Source organism: Aotus nancymaae, unplaced genomic scaffold (genome assembly GCF_030222135.1).
Source record: "Aotus nancymaae isolate 86718 unplaced genomic scaffold, 86718_ANA_hifiasm-v0.15.2.pri h1tg000077l, whole genome shotgun sequence".
Taxonomy (NCBI): domain Eukaryota; kingdom Metazoa; phylum Chordata; class Mammalia; order Primates; family Aotidae; genus Aotus; species Aotus nancymaae.
The window spans coordinates 8738183-8752634 of record NW_026988492.1 but is presented as its reverse complement, the minus strand read 5'-3'; the positions used below and the strand labels follow the sequence as shown (position 1 = coordinate 8752634).

General features: G+C 38.1%; 1 long non-coding RNA gene across 1 annotated transcript in view; it reads right to left on the bottom strand.

The window, feature by feature from the left end:
- Positions 1-1919: 1919 nt before the first annotated feature.
- LOC105715734 (uncharacterized) overlaps positions 1920-14452 on the bottom strand; it is a 48474-nt gene continuing 35941 nt past the window's right edge. The window contains exons 3-4 of the long non-coding RNA XR_001107118.3: positions 5770-5805; positions 1920-5175 (exon numbers count right to left, since the gene is read on the bottom strand). This is a non-coding gene — a long non-coding RNA (uncharacterized LOC105715734). The remainder of the gene's footprint in view (positions 5176-5769; positions 5806-14452) is intronic.

The following is a 14452-nucleotide window of genomic DNA, read 5'->3' as shown; positions in this document are numbered from 1 at the left end:
AGAACTCCTGACCTCTACCAATCCTCCTGCCTCTGCCTCCTGAAGCAGTGGCATTATAGGCATGAGCCCTAACAGCTTGCTTATATTTTAAGTACAATTGGTAAAACTTATAAACACAAAAAATAAAAATATTTAAATGATCAAGGACAATTTATAAAAGAGGTGAAATGCAGAAATGCAAAGTTACCATGAAGAAATTTAATTGATCATTCGTTAGTAATGTGCTTATCCATTGATGTGCCAAAAAACAGAAAACCATGTTTTTCAGATAAGAATAGTGTGGATGACCTTCCAAGAGAACACTTACAATACCCTCTGGAATAAACAAGTCACAGCATGAGTAGGCAGGGGTGGTGTTCAAAATGGCTCAATAACCAACCAACGAGGAAAACATGTGCCAGACCTGGTTCTGGAGGCTCCTCATTGGCTGGGCAGGACCCATTTATTCACTGACCAGGAAGAAGACCTGCGGGGGGCAAGGAGGTGCCAAAATGCCAGAAGTCACTTAGAAGCCCTGTGTAACAGCTGTTAATGAACCAGTACAGAATTAGTTTGATATTTCAACACCTAGAGCATTCCTAGAAGGTGTTTGGGTTGGCTAAACATCGACTCTGTGAGTAGAAACACTCATAACATAACCAAACCCAATATTATTAAAGTGAGGACTAAACAACATTGTTTCTCACTCACAATGCTAGCTCACCTTTTATGTGTGACTGGGAGTAGCTCTGTGTCAGGCAACCATTTGGTTCTTACAACTATCTGTCTGTCTATATCTCTGTATTCATATGTATCTCATATATGTGTAGATACTTTTAGGCAAAAATCAACATACGTAACAGAAACTCATTCTCCTCCTCTACTCACATTTACTGCTGAACAGCCAAACTCTTAGACTCCATTTAGTTTGAGACTCTTGACCTTGCCAGCCAGCCCTTTATTATGAATTCTACATACAAGATACTTTGTGATGATATACTCCTTAGATACTTCTTCACCATTTTATCTTGCCATGACACTCTGTGTTCTTGCCATATTAAACTATGTATAGATCCTGGAACAAGTTCTTTATTATTAATCATAAGGTTTTCTCTCCTTGGAATGTCTCTCAGGCCCCCTTCATTTATAGGAACATTTCAGAGGTCAATTCAGATTGTTAGCACTTCCTGAAAGCCTCTAATGTCATAAGTATAGCATTATAGAAAGTTCTGGTGAGCTTACTTTTCCAAAGAAGAAAACTTTCTTCCAGATTAGTCAAGATCCCCATTCACTGCTCTCTCAAATTCCTAGCATCACTGAATCAATAATTCAATGAATTTGTTTCCAACAGTCTGTTTATTCTGCTTATATCTATGTTCCTGCATTTCCTCTGGCCCTTTTCTCATCTGGTTCAGAATTAGTGGGGGTAGTATAGAAATCATCAGCAGTCAGGTATTAGAGAAACTTCCCTAGGTGAAGGTATGGTTCAGCACCAAGGACAGGGGCACACGCCCAGCCTGACTTTCCTGCCCTCTCCATCTCACATGTATTTTAGTCAGGGCGTGACTATGTCTTCGATTAAGTGCCCGTCCTCATTGCTGAGTCTAACTGTATTTTTGTTTTCACTTTATAGTGAAATGTGTTTCTTATTTATCTCCCCTATCATTCTTCCTTCTTACCCTCATTTAATACAATTCCTGGGCATAGTAGGCTAAATAAATTTTAGATTAATTAATAAATGAATCAATCACTCAAGAAATTAACAAACATATTTCAGAAAAAAACAGTAAAATCCAAAGAGACACAAATAAGACAAGTATGCATGGAAGCAAAAATAATATATTTGTTATTACTCCTTCAAACATCAATTCTCACCCTGGCTTTGCATCGGAATGATCTGAAGAGATTATTGAAAATGCAAACTCAAACCTGGGGGACATAGGATTTCCCTGTCTCTACAGAATATTTTAAAACTTAACTGGGCATGATGGTAAGGGAGGCAGAGGCAGGAGGATTGCTTGAGCCCAGGAGTTCAGGGCTGCAGTGAGCTATGATCACACCACTGCACTCCAGCCTGGGTGCCAGCAAACCCTGATAGAGAGAGAGAGAGGGAGAGAGAGAGAGAGAGAAAGGAAGGAAGAGAAAGAAAGAAGGGAGGGAGGGAGGAAGGAAGAAGGAGAAATAAAGAGGGAAAGAAAGAAAGAGAGAGAGAGAAAGAGAAAGAAAGAGGGAAAGAACAAAACTCCAAAATGCTTCCTAGAAATATAGAAAGTAAGAGAATTCTGATGGTGTGAACTTGGCGTGTGTGTAGAAGTAGGGGGACAGCTTGCACAGGTGATTTCCAAGGGCATAAAATAATTCTTCTACAGTTAGTTATAAGTGCTGCTATATCCCTAGAGGAGGAATTAAACATGTGGAGGAGGAAGAAAGCTCCAGCTGCGCTGGTTCATATGAGCAACAGGACCTAGTCTTTTTAGCTGGGTGAAATGAAAATCAGCAGAAATTTCATCTTTATTCTGATACCTGCTGATCTCCCAATCATTGTGTAATAGTACAGGTAAAGTTATTCTTCAAGTTCCTTTAGATTCTGGATATTAGAACTTTGTCAGATACATAGTTTGTGAATATTTTCTTTCATTCTGTAGGTTGTCTGTTTACTCTTAATAGTTTCTCTTGCTGTGTAGAAGCTCTTCAGTTTAATTAGGTCCCACTTGTCAATTTTTATTTTCATTGCAATTGCTTTTGGGATTTAGCCAAAAATTATTTCCCAAGGCTGATGTCAAAAAGGCTATTTCCTAGGTTTTCTTCTAGGATTTTTATAGTTTAAGGTCTTAAGTTTAAATCTTTACTTTATCTTGTGTTAATTTTTATGTATGCTGAAAAGTAAGTATCTAATTTCATTCTTCTGCACATGGCTAGCCAGATATCCTAGCACCATTTATTAAATAGGGAGTCCTTTCCCCATTGCTTGCTTTTGTCAGCCTTATCAAAGATCTGATGATTGTAGGTGTGCAGGCTTATTTCTCAATTGGTCTATGTGTCTGTTTTTTACCAGTACCATGCTGTTTTGGTTATTGTAGCCTTATAGTATAGTTTGAAGTCAGGTAGTATGATACCTCCATCTTCATTCTTTTTGCTTAGGATTGCTTTGGCTGTTTTGGGTCTTTTTTGGTCTCATAAATTTTAGGATAATTTTTTTTCTGATTCTGCAAAGAATGACATTGGTAGTTTGATAGAAATAGCATTGAATTTGTAAATTGCTTTGGGAAGTATACCATTTTAATAATATTGGTTCTTCCAATCCATGGGCCTGGAATGGTTTTCAATTTATTTGTGTTATCTCTGATTTATTTCAGCGGAGTTTTATAGTTTTCACAGAAATCTTTCACCTCCTTTGTTAGGTGTATTTTTAGGTATTTCATTTTCTTTGTGGCTATTGTAAATGGAATTTGACTCTCAGCCTGGGCACTATTGGTGTATAAAAATATTACTGATTTTTGTACATTAATTTTGTCTCCTGAAACTTTGCTAAAAGCATTTATCATTCCTATTAGCCTTTTGGCAGAGTCTTTAGGGTTTTCAATTATAGAATCATATTGTCAGTGAAGAGAGATAGTTTGACTTCTTTTCCTATTTGGATGCCTTTTATTTCTTTCTTTTGCCTGATTGCTCTGGCCAGGACTTCCAATACTATATTGAATAGAAGTGGTGAGAGTGGACATCCTTGTCTTGTTCCAGTCCTCAAGGGAAATATTTCTGGCTTTTCCCTATTCTGTAAGATGCTAGCTGTGGGTTTGTCATAGATGGCTTTTGCTATTTAGAGGTATGTTTCTTTGATGCCTAGTCTGTTGAGGGTTTTATCATGAAGGGATGTTGGATTTAATCAAAAGTTTTTTTCTGCATCTATTGAGATAATCACATGGTTTTCACTTTTAATTCTGTTTATGTGGTTAGTTTTATGTATAGACTTGCATATGGTGGACTAACCTTGCATACCAGAAATAAAGCCCACTTGGTTATGGTGAATTAACTTTTTGATGTGCTGCTGGATTCAGTTTACCAGTATTTTGTTGAGGACTTTTGGGTCTGTGTTAATTGGGGATATTGGCCTGAAGTTTTCTTTCATCGTATCTATGCCAGATTTTTGTATTAGGCTGATACTGGCTTCACAGAATGAGTTAGGAAGGAGTCCCTCCTCCTCAATTTTTTGGAATAGTTTCAATAGGATTGGTGTCAGTTCTTTATACATCTGGTAGAATTCAGCTGTGAATCCATCTGGTCCAGAGTTTTATTTGGCTGGATTTTTTTTTTTAACTGATTCAATTTTATAGTCTATTCAGGATTTCAATCTCTTCCTGATTCAATCTTGGGAGATTGTGTGCTTCCAGGAATTTATCTATTTCCTCTAGACTCTCTAGTTCGTATGCATAAAGTTGTTCATAGTATTCTCTGAGGATCTTTGTATTTCTGTGAGATCAGTTGTAAAGTCATCTTTGTCATTTCCAATTGTACTGAGTTGGGTATTTTCTTTGTTAATCTAGCTAGCAGTCTATCAATCTTGTTTAGTGTTTTAGAGAACCAACTCTTGGTTTCACTGCTCTTTATGGGTTTTTGCATCTGAATTTTATTTAGTTCTCCAATGTTAATAATTTATTTTCTTCTGATAGCTTTGGTGTTGGTTTGTTCTTTTTTCTAGTTCTATTAAGTGAAAAATTAGACTGTTAATTTGAGATTGTTTAACTTTTTGATGAAGGCATTTAGGACTTATTAATATTTTTGAATCCCTAATTAACATGGTATGAGAATTGTTTTCTTGCAGGAGAATGTTCAAACTCTAAAAATTATAATTGGTTTTAAAAGTAGCATTAGATGATACACTGAAAAATTCAGTGTATTTGACACCATGTTGAAAAAGCTAAAAATTGTTTTAAAGTATATCTCTACTTTAGTATGAAATTTATGTTTTCTTCCTTTAAAATGAAAAATAATATTTTACATATTCCTGATCTTTTCAGAAGGGTTAATCTCCAAAATATAACCAAAATTCTTTATTCGTTAAGGTATTTCTGCTGCTGAAGGAAGAAAATGCTCTCTTCAATACAACTAGAAGCAATCTGTTTAAAGTAATATTACTAAGAATTGTGACATATGGCTTCCATATCCTGCTTCATCAAAATAGAAGCAGAAGAGACAATGCTGGAAGAGAAATGAAAATGAGAAAGATCATTACAAATAATCTACAGACAAACATAAAATTTATGACTAAACAATTTGGGGTGTGAATTATCAAAGATAGAAAAGCTATTCAAAGTCTAATCCAGAATCACTTCTGTACTGGTTTATGTCTTGGGAATTTAAAATGTAAAGAATTGCAAGAGTTGTAGGTGTAAGCAATGGAGTTTATTTTGTATTAAGAAAAGAGTCTATATTTATCAAAACTCAAAAACTTCCTGTTAATTTCATTCAAAATACTTCCTACAACCTATCAGCAGTCCCTTCATCTTCAGACTGGTAAGATATTTTGCAACCAACTGTTTTCATAACTAGGCCTGAGGCCATGTTCACATCCAGATCTGTATTTTTCACCTTAATCGATTGCTCAATACTTTGCCCTTTTAACACTTCTAAATCAGACATAAATAAGTTCTGCCATACCATTCTCAGAGAGTGTCCCTCTGGGAAGAACAGAGGCTGTTAGACCGCTTTCCTAGAGAATCCCTTGAAATTGTATTGTCCTGTACAACAAATAAGAGACTAGGAGTCAAGAAAACCACATACTAAGCAACTCACCTAACATCTATAGGCTTCAGATATTTTTATCAGCTTCTGTAGAAAAAAAAGTTTTGAAATTTAACATAGTAAAATGGCTACATTATTGTCCATTTTTTGAGATTTTCGCCAGTCATCAATTTAAAAAGTTTTATAACACTGCATTCAGATGTAATTCATATACCGTACAATCCGCCCTCTTAAAATCTTCAATTTAATGGTTTTTAATACTCACAGAATTGCGCAATTATCACCACATCAACTTTAGAACAGTTTTATCAACCCAAAAAGAAACCCCATACTTTTCAGTAATCACCTCTCAATTCTTCATCTTCTCTCCATCAACCCTCAGCAACTGCTAATCTGTTTTCTGTCTCTATAGTTTTGCTCATCCTAGACATTTCATGTAAATGGAACAATACAATATTTAGTCTTTTGTGACTGGCTTCTTTCACTTGGCATTATCATTTCAACTTTCACCCATGCTGTAGCATATATCAGTACTTCATTGCTTTTATTGACAAATAGCTTTCCATTGTATGGATATGCCCAATTTTATTTATTCTACCAGTTCGTGAAATTTGTGTTGCTCCCACTTTCTAGCTGTTATGAATAATGCTGCTGGGAACATTTCTGTACAGGTGTTTATGGGTACGTGTGTTTTCATTTCTCTTTTTTGTTTTTATTTTTATTCCTGGGAGTGGAACTGTTGTATCATACGCTAACTATATGTTTACCCATTTGAGGATCTCCCAGACTGCTCCACACTCTCACCTCCACTTGTTACCATCTGTCTCTTTTTGACATCTTTTTTGACAGTAACAGCCATCTTAGTACATGTAAAGTGGTATCTTACTGTAGCATCCACCCTTCTTTGCAGTGCTCTGTGAGAGAGAGCACTTTTTCTTTGCTGCCACAAAGTGAAACCTTTCTGTATAGGCTGTGGAAGGGATGCTGCAAAAGTTGGAGCTTCTTCCTGATTCTGGTATGCTTTTCTTCTCTTTCCTAAAGCAAGGCTGCCAGTGGCATATGAGAGACTCACTCATGTTCACCTTCCTCCGAGTTTGGTTGGCTCCTGGGCAGACAACTTCCTTCTCACCAGCCCCAGCCTGCCTACGGCAGACCAGCTCTGGTCAGAGACAGCTCAGGAACCTCACTGGCATGGGCTACCAGTGCCTTAGGCCAGAACTGGTTCGCAGCTGGGGGAGAGCCCTCTTCCAAGTTTGTCCTTCCTTGGATTCTTTCCCTCAGCCCTAAAGGGAGTAATTGTTCCCTACCTTTGCGATTGCTGTGTTGTTTCGAATATTCCTTTTCCCATTTTACTAATTGTAATTCCTAGTTAACAATATTTGTTTTTAAGGGTTGGGTATCTCACTCTGTTGCTCAGGCTAAAGTGCAGTGGCACAATCATAGCTTACTTCAACCTCAAACTCCTGGGTTCAAGCAATCCTCCCATCTCAGACTCCCACGTAGCTGGTACTACAGGCATAGGCCACCTCATTCAGCCCTAGTTAATCATCTTTCTCTTAAATATTCCTTTGTATATATTGCTGGTATGATCTCTGTTACTTGTCTGAACCCTAAGATTCACCTTCTTTTACTGCAACTAGATATAGTGAACATTTTCTTTTTAGTTAATCATAGCACCACTCTAAAATAGAGTTCTATTATTTTTTAGAAACTTGGGTGCATTAAACTACCATCGTAATACTGTCTAAATGACTCTTACAAATTTACCACAGGATTATAATGTAAAAATCTCTAGTAAACAATTGCAAAAAGAAAATTATAAAGGGAAATTCTAAAACAGCTGAATTGTTATCATTTCAATGAACAAACTGTAGCTTTATGATACTTCACTTTCAGACTTTAATCAGCTATCATTTGAAACAAATGCAAACATGTGTCCAATTCAACATGAAAACAAAAGTTGGAATCAGATGCTTCATGCATTTGCAATATGTGTGTCCCTTCGGCAGTTATTTTCTATCACATTCAGTCTGAAGGTTCTGATCTGTCTTCACATTGCAGGTGAAATGAGAGCACTTGCTTATGATACAGAAGGAAATAGACTAAGGAGAACTTTCTCTGGCCAATAAGATCAAATTCTATAATTGATTTTAATGGAAACCAAGGAAGTGGCTCTGCATTGTCATCAGTTAATACTGCCAAGTTTACAGCGAGCCAGTCTGGGGTAGAAATGGCCCAATACTGGATGGAACTCTATTCGTCCTTCTCTAATTTATTTTTATCTTGCTACTTCCTTAAATCTGCCTTAAATCATGTTAGAAGTCCACATCCATGCTCAATAGCCAGCATTTGCTCTTGCATCTGCTGACCTCTTGCTTTTATGCTGTTCATTTGACACTTTCTACTCAACATACCACTTTTGTTAAATCCTGATGTGAATGTCCATGCTACAGCATTTTAGCCCAGAGATACCACCAGATACTAGAAAGAATTGACTTTAATTATTAAGAAGCCGTTAACCTGGGCCAATCAAGTGAAAAATAAAGCACCAAAATTTTACTCTCAGGTCAATGTGAATGTGGCCATCAAGGAATTCAAACTAAGCCCCAGATCGCTCTGCAGAAATACAGCCTGACCTTTGTTACCGTGATGCTATCATTGAAGTTGTACACAGGCTACAATTCTCAAGAAGACTCCTTGAAAAATTTTAATAATTTCTTTCTGAAATCTCTCTAGAATGACATTGCTGGGCATCTGTTAAATAGAGCAGTCTTATGGCTCTCCTGACCGGTTAATAGGAACAAGGCTATACAGCCCAGAATCCCAAAGTAGGAGAATTCCAATGCAGTACCTCCTTTTGTTCCATTACATCCCCGGACATATAATACTTTCTGTGAGACCAAGAAAAGGGCACAAACTTTGAGATGGCCAGACAGGGTTAAAATCAGGCCTCTGCCAGAACAAACACCATGAATCTGCCAAATCACTGACTTCTCTAGACCACCATAAAGAGGGCAAAATACTACCTACCTAACATAGTTATCATACAGATTAAAACAAGGAAAATAAAAATTGTAGTCAATTCCTGGCAAATGCTAACTGTTGAACAAATGGTTATTAGGAGTGTGATGAGAGGAAATGATATAGTGGTGTCTTTAAAGTTGATTAGCTCATGCGCATTGTAAGAATGGGGTTGATATTACCACATTTGTTGTACATGGCTAAAAAATAAAAAATAAAAGCAACTTCATATAAATTTGTGGTATGTCTCTGCCATCATTCAAACATCAAGCATGACACTATCTCATAAGTCAATGTTCTCAACTATATGTGAAAGTTCCATACAGCAGTCATATAGGGTAATTTGCCTTCTGTAGGTGGAACTGTGGATTACTAATTGTTATTAAATATCTATCACCTCTTGTCCCCCAAAATGTATACATTGAAGCGCTAACCCCTAGCATGACTATATTTGAAGACAGAAACTTTAAGGAAGTAATTAAGGTAAAATGAGGTCAAAAGGGTGGGGCCCTGATCTGATAGTATTAGTGTCCTTAGAAGAAGAGACACCTGAAAGCGTCCTGTCTCCCAGGATTCATGCGCCTAAGAAAAGGCCCTGTGAGGACATAGTAAGAAGGCAGCCACCAGCAAGCCAGGAAGTGAGCCCTCACCATAAACCAAATCAGCTAAAACCTTGATCTTGAACCTTCCAGCCTCTAAAGCTGCAAGAAATTCAACCCAAGCTGACTGAGATATCAGTCAATTACTAAAGTGTGCTTGAAAGAATGACAAGTCTCAGAAAAAAATTATGTATTTCTTGAGCATCTTTAATTCTTACATATAGGGGTTGAGCTCACTTAAATGCATAACATGCACAGCTTAGAATTCCTGATGCTTCAACAGATAATTTACTGTTTATAACTCTAATCGATGCCTCTCATTACTAAAAGGCTAGAAATATTAAAATATACTTAATAATAAACTGCTTGATGGCAGACTAGCTTTTATAAGATTAAATATATGAATAAGAGGCATTGCATTAAAACCACTGAGAAATATTTAAAAGTAATAATTTAAATACCCAGTTTCAAGACAATAATTACATCTTTTGAATGAAAATGCCCTAGAGTAGACTACTTCAGGCACATTCTATATTCCTATCTTTGATATTTCAAAACATGTGTAGTTTTTAGTGACTTTAATATTCATGGATTGAGTGTGCTAGTTGATGTCAAATGTGACTGGCTGGCACATTGCCACTTAATGTGGCTGAAAATAAGCCACACGCAGGGCCAACAGCATCATCTGCAGCACGCTCAAGAATTACAGCATCACAGATCAGAGACTGACTTCTTATCAACCGTTCAGCTCCATTTCAAGGGTTTATTTCACAGCCACATCCAGGACACAAGCCTTCTCTTATATCGCCATAGTGTTCAGTCCAGAGTTACTGCACAGTGTTGAGATTTTGCTTATTCATGACTGAAACCAGGAAGAATTTTTAACTTGACTTTGGTACCAAACATTTCAGTTTGGCACATAAAGCTCCTTTGATTATTCTCTGGACATGAAGTCTGCCTTCCTTTGCTGATTAACTGACTTAAAAGCTAGAAGAAAAAAGGTACTTTGCTGATGCCCTAAGTACCAGTATAACAATAAACAAGTCAGAATTTATAGATGCAAACAGGAATGCTCACACACTACTGTGAAAACATCAGTAATAAGTAACCACCATCTTTCAAATAATCTGATATATGCACAGCTAAGCTGGATACTACATTTTTTCCATAGTCCCACCTTTATGACAAATTTGCAACTTTTATGAATTTTAGAGAAACAGTGCCATTCTATAGGGAAGATTCAATAGAAAGAAAAAAGCATGGTAATTATTATGACTACCTGTATACTATACTGAAGACTGACTTGCAAGGAAAAAATGCAAAGAAAACGACAGATAAAGGTAAGTTGCAAAAGGCAAGAGTCATTGGGCATTCTACAAATAAGCAAATATTAAAAGTATAATCACATGTTTGAAAGAAAGCCCAAAATCCTCTTAAAAAGTAGAGAAAGTTTGAGAGTAAAAATAAATGTGATAAAAAATAAATAAAAGTCAGCATAACAAATATCAATAGTTTCAGCATTTAGATGTTGAACTTGTCTTGGAAACAGTGGCTGAAAGAGCTGTAAAAATTGCTGATGGAATCCAGATGAGGTTAAACATGTGTATGTCAGAGCTGTCTCCAAAACAGCACACAAGGCACTGAGCAGGGGAGAGAATCTCAACATCCATCAGCTCTCTGGCCTGGACCCCAGCTGCTCCAAAAGTAGAGAGTGATGTGGCTCAGTAATTGACACTTGATTGCCTATGTTTTCGGTTTTACATTGGTACCATTCCTGCTTATGTAAAAGATCAAGGGAAACCCTTCACGGAGATTATATTTCTGCAAACAAATCTAGACAGAGAAAAGTTAAGAAAAACCCAATAGGATCTTCATGCCTCCAGATGCACCCATGGAATAGAAAATCTGATGGAAACTAACTTGTTATTGGCAAGCTTTCATGAACCATACGGCCCTCCGAGCATGGAATAGGCTGGTTATGTGTGGGTAAGAAATGGTTAATTTTAAACTAGGATGATAGTTACTGACGCTGCATTGCTGTTGAACTCTGTGTGTTTGTGGCCTCCACTCTACGTCATGAGACAACCAAATCAAGCTGAATAGGTGTGTAAAGATCATGCCAGTGAGAGTCTTTGCTACGGTTGCAACACTGATGAGGACTGTTGAGGCCTAATTTGAGGACATGGCCAGGCCCCACTTGGGCAAGCTGCTGACACTAGTGCTCCAAAAGTACCTTCCCCTCAGGGGGCTCACTCCCAGCGCCACTGAGCTCAGATACCTCCTCACTGTAACTTAACTTTAAGGAGAAGTCGAGGGAGTTTCTGCAGTTGTGTTTTACAGCAAAATTGAGGTCAACCCAGAGTAAACAGCATTGCCTGAATGCCATTCTCAGTGGATGCTACAGAACCAGCTTTTTACTTTGAGTTTTAGCCCAGGTTTGAGCAGAAGAAGACCTGGCTGAGGGTAACTCAACATCTGCAGCCCAGGTCTTGGCAGGCTGATTTCCATCAGGTTCTGAACAAGCCATGCCTGACAAGCTTGACGTTCTTGCACTTCTTTATTGAAGAAATAGCCGCCACTACCCAATCCCAGTAAGACATCTTTCTCAGCAACCCCCAGGTACTGGAAGCCACCTATTTAGAAAGGAAATAATATGCTTAGCATCTATACTTTTAAATAAGTTTCAAAATAATAGTTCAAAGTTAGATTAAAAGGCCAACTACCATTTATGTGACAGGAAATAAAATATTTAAAAGAAGAAATGGTCTATAAACAACCTTGCTTGCAAAAAGTATTAAAGTGTATTAGAAAAAAAAAAGAATAATTTAGATAGAAGGCACAAAGAAGTCATAGGGTTTGGAAGAGTTGGAGATTATATTTCTGCAAACAAATCCAGACAGAGAAAAGTTAAGCAAATCCCACCAGGATTTGAATACTGTACTTTTTTCTGTTGTTGATAAGAGAAAAGTGCTTTAGAAAACTGATGGTCCCAAGTCACAATATTGTGCTAGCTCCTGCTCTGCTTTGGCAGAGAATTTCCAGGGAATCCTGTGGGAAGGGGTGGGGGTAACATCCCCAGGTCTATCTGAAAGCTCCCTCTTAGCTACACAGCATGTATAAGTGAGATAATACAAACTCTTTTAGCTTAGTCACTGAAAACACTCTTGCCAATTCAAGGTAAAAATAGTGACTTCCAGTTTGAAACTTTGAGTAAATAACTCAGTCATTTCAGGACAATCTCCTTCCTTCCCTCCTCCTCTTTCTCTGTCTTTCTTCCCAGGGATGATACAAGTTCCTGAGGGACCTGGGTGAGCCCAACCCTAGACATCCCTCTAGATCAGATCACTAGAATGGCATTACAGTTGTAGTCTAACATCGGAAGAGAATAAATGTAGATTTGAAGCCTTGCCAGACAGAAACAGTTCATTCATATTCTACAGACATTTATCATGTGCCAGACACTGTCTGGGTACAGGACTCCACAGTGATTAAAATAGATAAAAACCTGTCTTTGTTGAGCTTTCATTCTAGTAGGAGGGAAAGCAGAAAGTAAATAAAATGAGGACATATTTAATTTTCTCAGTCAAGTTATCTTACATATCTAAACACAACACCAAGCCACTTTCATTGTTGCCACCAGATAGCTCATAACAGACATTCAGCCCAAATGCCATTGTTACTATAATCTGCAAAGGCCCTTCTCCTCTCAGCCCAGATGCTACCTAAGGATCCTTCTTAGCACAATTCTCCAGGGATTTCTTACCAATAAGAGCAGTCATCCAAGAAATAATTGTATTCTTTTGATATCCTGAATATAGCTCAAACTAGGTGTTACGGTCTTAATGTTTGTATTCTCCCAACATTTTTATGTTGATACCTAATCCCCAATGCAATAATATTAAGAGGTGGACATTGGGGATGTGATTAGATCATAAGAGTTCCACCCTTGTGAATGGGATTGCCCTTATCAAAAAGCCTTAAGGGAACCTGTTTGCCCCTTCCTTCTGCCTTGTGAGGACACAGCTCAGATGCCATCTTTGAAGCAGAGAGGGAGCCCTCACCAGACAACAAATCTGCTAGTGCCTTTTTCTTGGACTCTTAGCCTCCCAGAACTGTGAGCAAGACATTTCTTATCTATAAATTACCTAGTTGATACGGTTTGGATCTGTGTCCCACCCAAATCTCATGTTGAATTGTAATCCCCAGGGTTGGGGAAGGGTGGGAGGTGATTGGATGACAGGGTGGTTTCCCTTTGCTGTTCTGTTAATAGTGAGGGAGTTCTCACAAGATCTGATGGTTTTAAAGTGTGTGGCACTTCCCCCATGTATTAGTCAGGGTTCTCTACAGGGACAGAACTAATAGGATAGATGTATATATAAAGGGAAGTTTATTAAGGAGGATTGACTCACAGGATCACAAGGTGAGGTCCCACAATAGACCATCTGCAAGCTGAGGAGCAAGGAAGCCAGTCTGAGTCCCAAAACCACAAAAGTAGGAAAGCCGACAGTGCAGCCTTCAGTGTGTGGTCAGGTCCAAGAGTCTGTAGAACTTGGAGTCCAATGTTCGAGGTCAGGAAGCATCCAGCACAGGAGAAAGATGGAGGCCAGAAGACTAAGCCAGTTTAGTCTTTCCATGTTCTTCTGCCTGCTCGTATCCTAGCCACGCTGCCAGCTGATTAGCTTGTGTCCACCGAGGCTGAGGATGGGTCTGCATCTCCTAGTCCACTGACTTAAATGTTAATCTCCTTTGGTGACACCCTCACAGACACACCCAGGAGCAATATCTTGCATCCTCCAATGACGTTGACACTCAATATTAACCATCACACCCCCTCACTCTCTAGCCTGCTGCCATGTGAAGAAGCTGCTTGCTTCCCTTTCACCTTCCACCATGATTGTAAGTTTCCAGAGGCCTCTCAGTTATGCTTTCTGTTAAGCCTGTGAAACTATGAGTCAATTAAAGCTCTTTTCTTCATAAATGACCCAGTCTCAGGTAGTACTTCATAGCAGTGTGAGAACAGACAAATAACACTAGTCTATGGGATTTTGTTACATATGGACTAAGTCCACATGTACTTAGTCCAAATGGACTAAGACACTCAGTTTCAAGCTTAA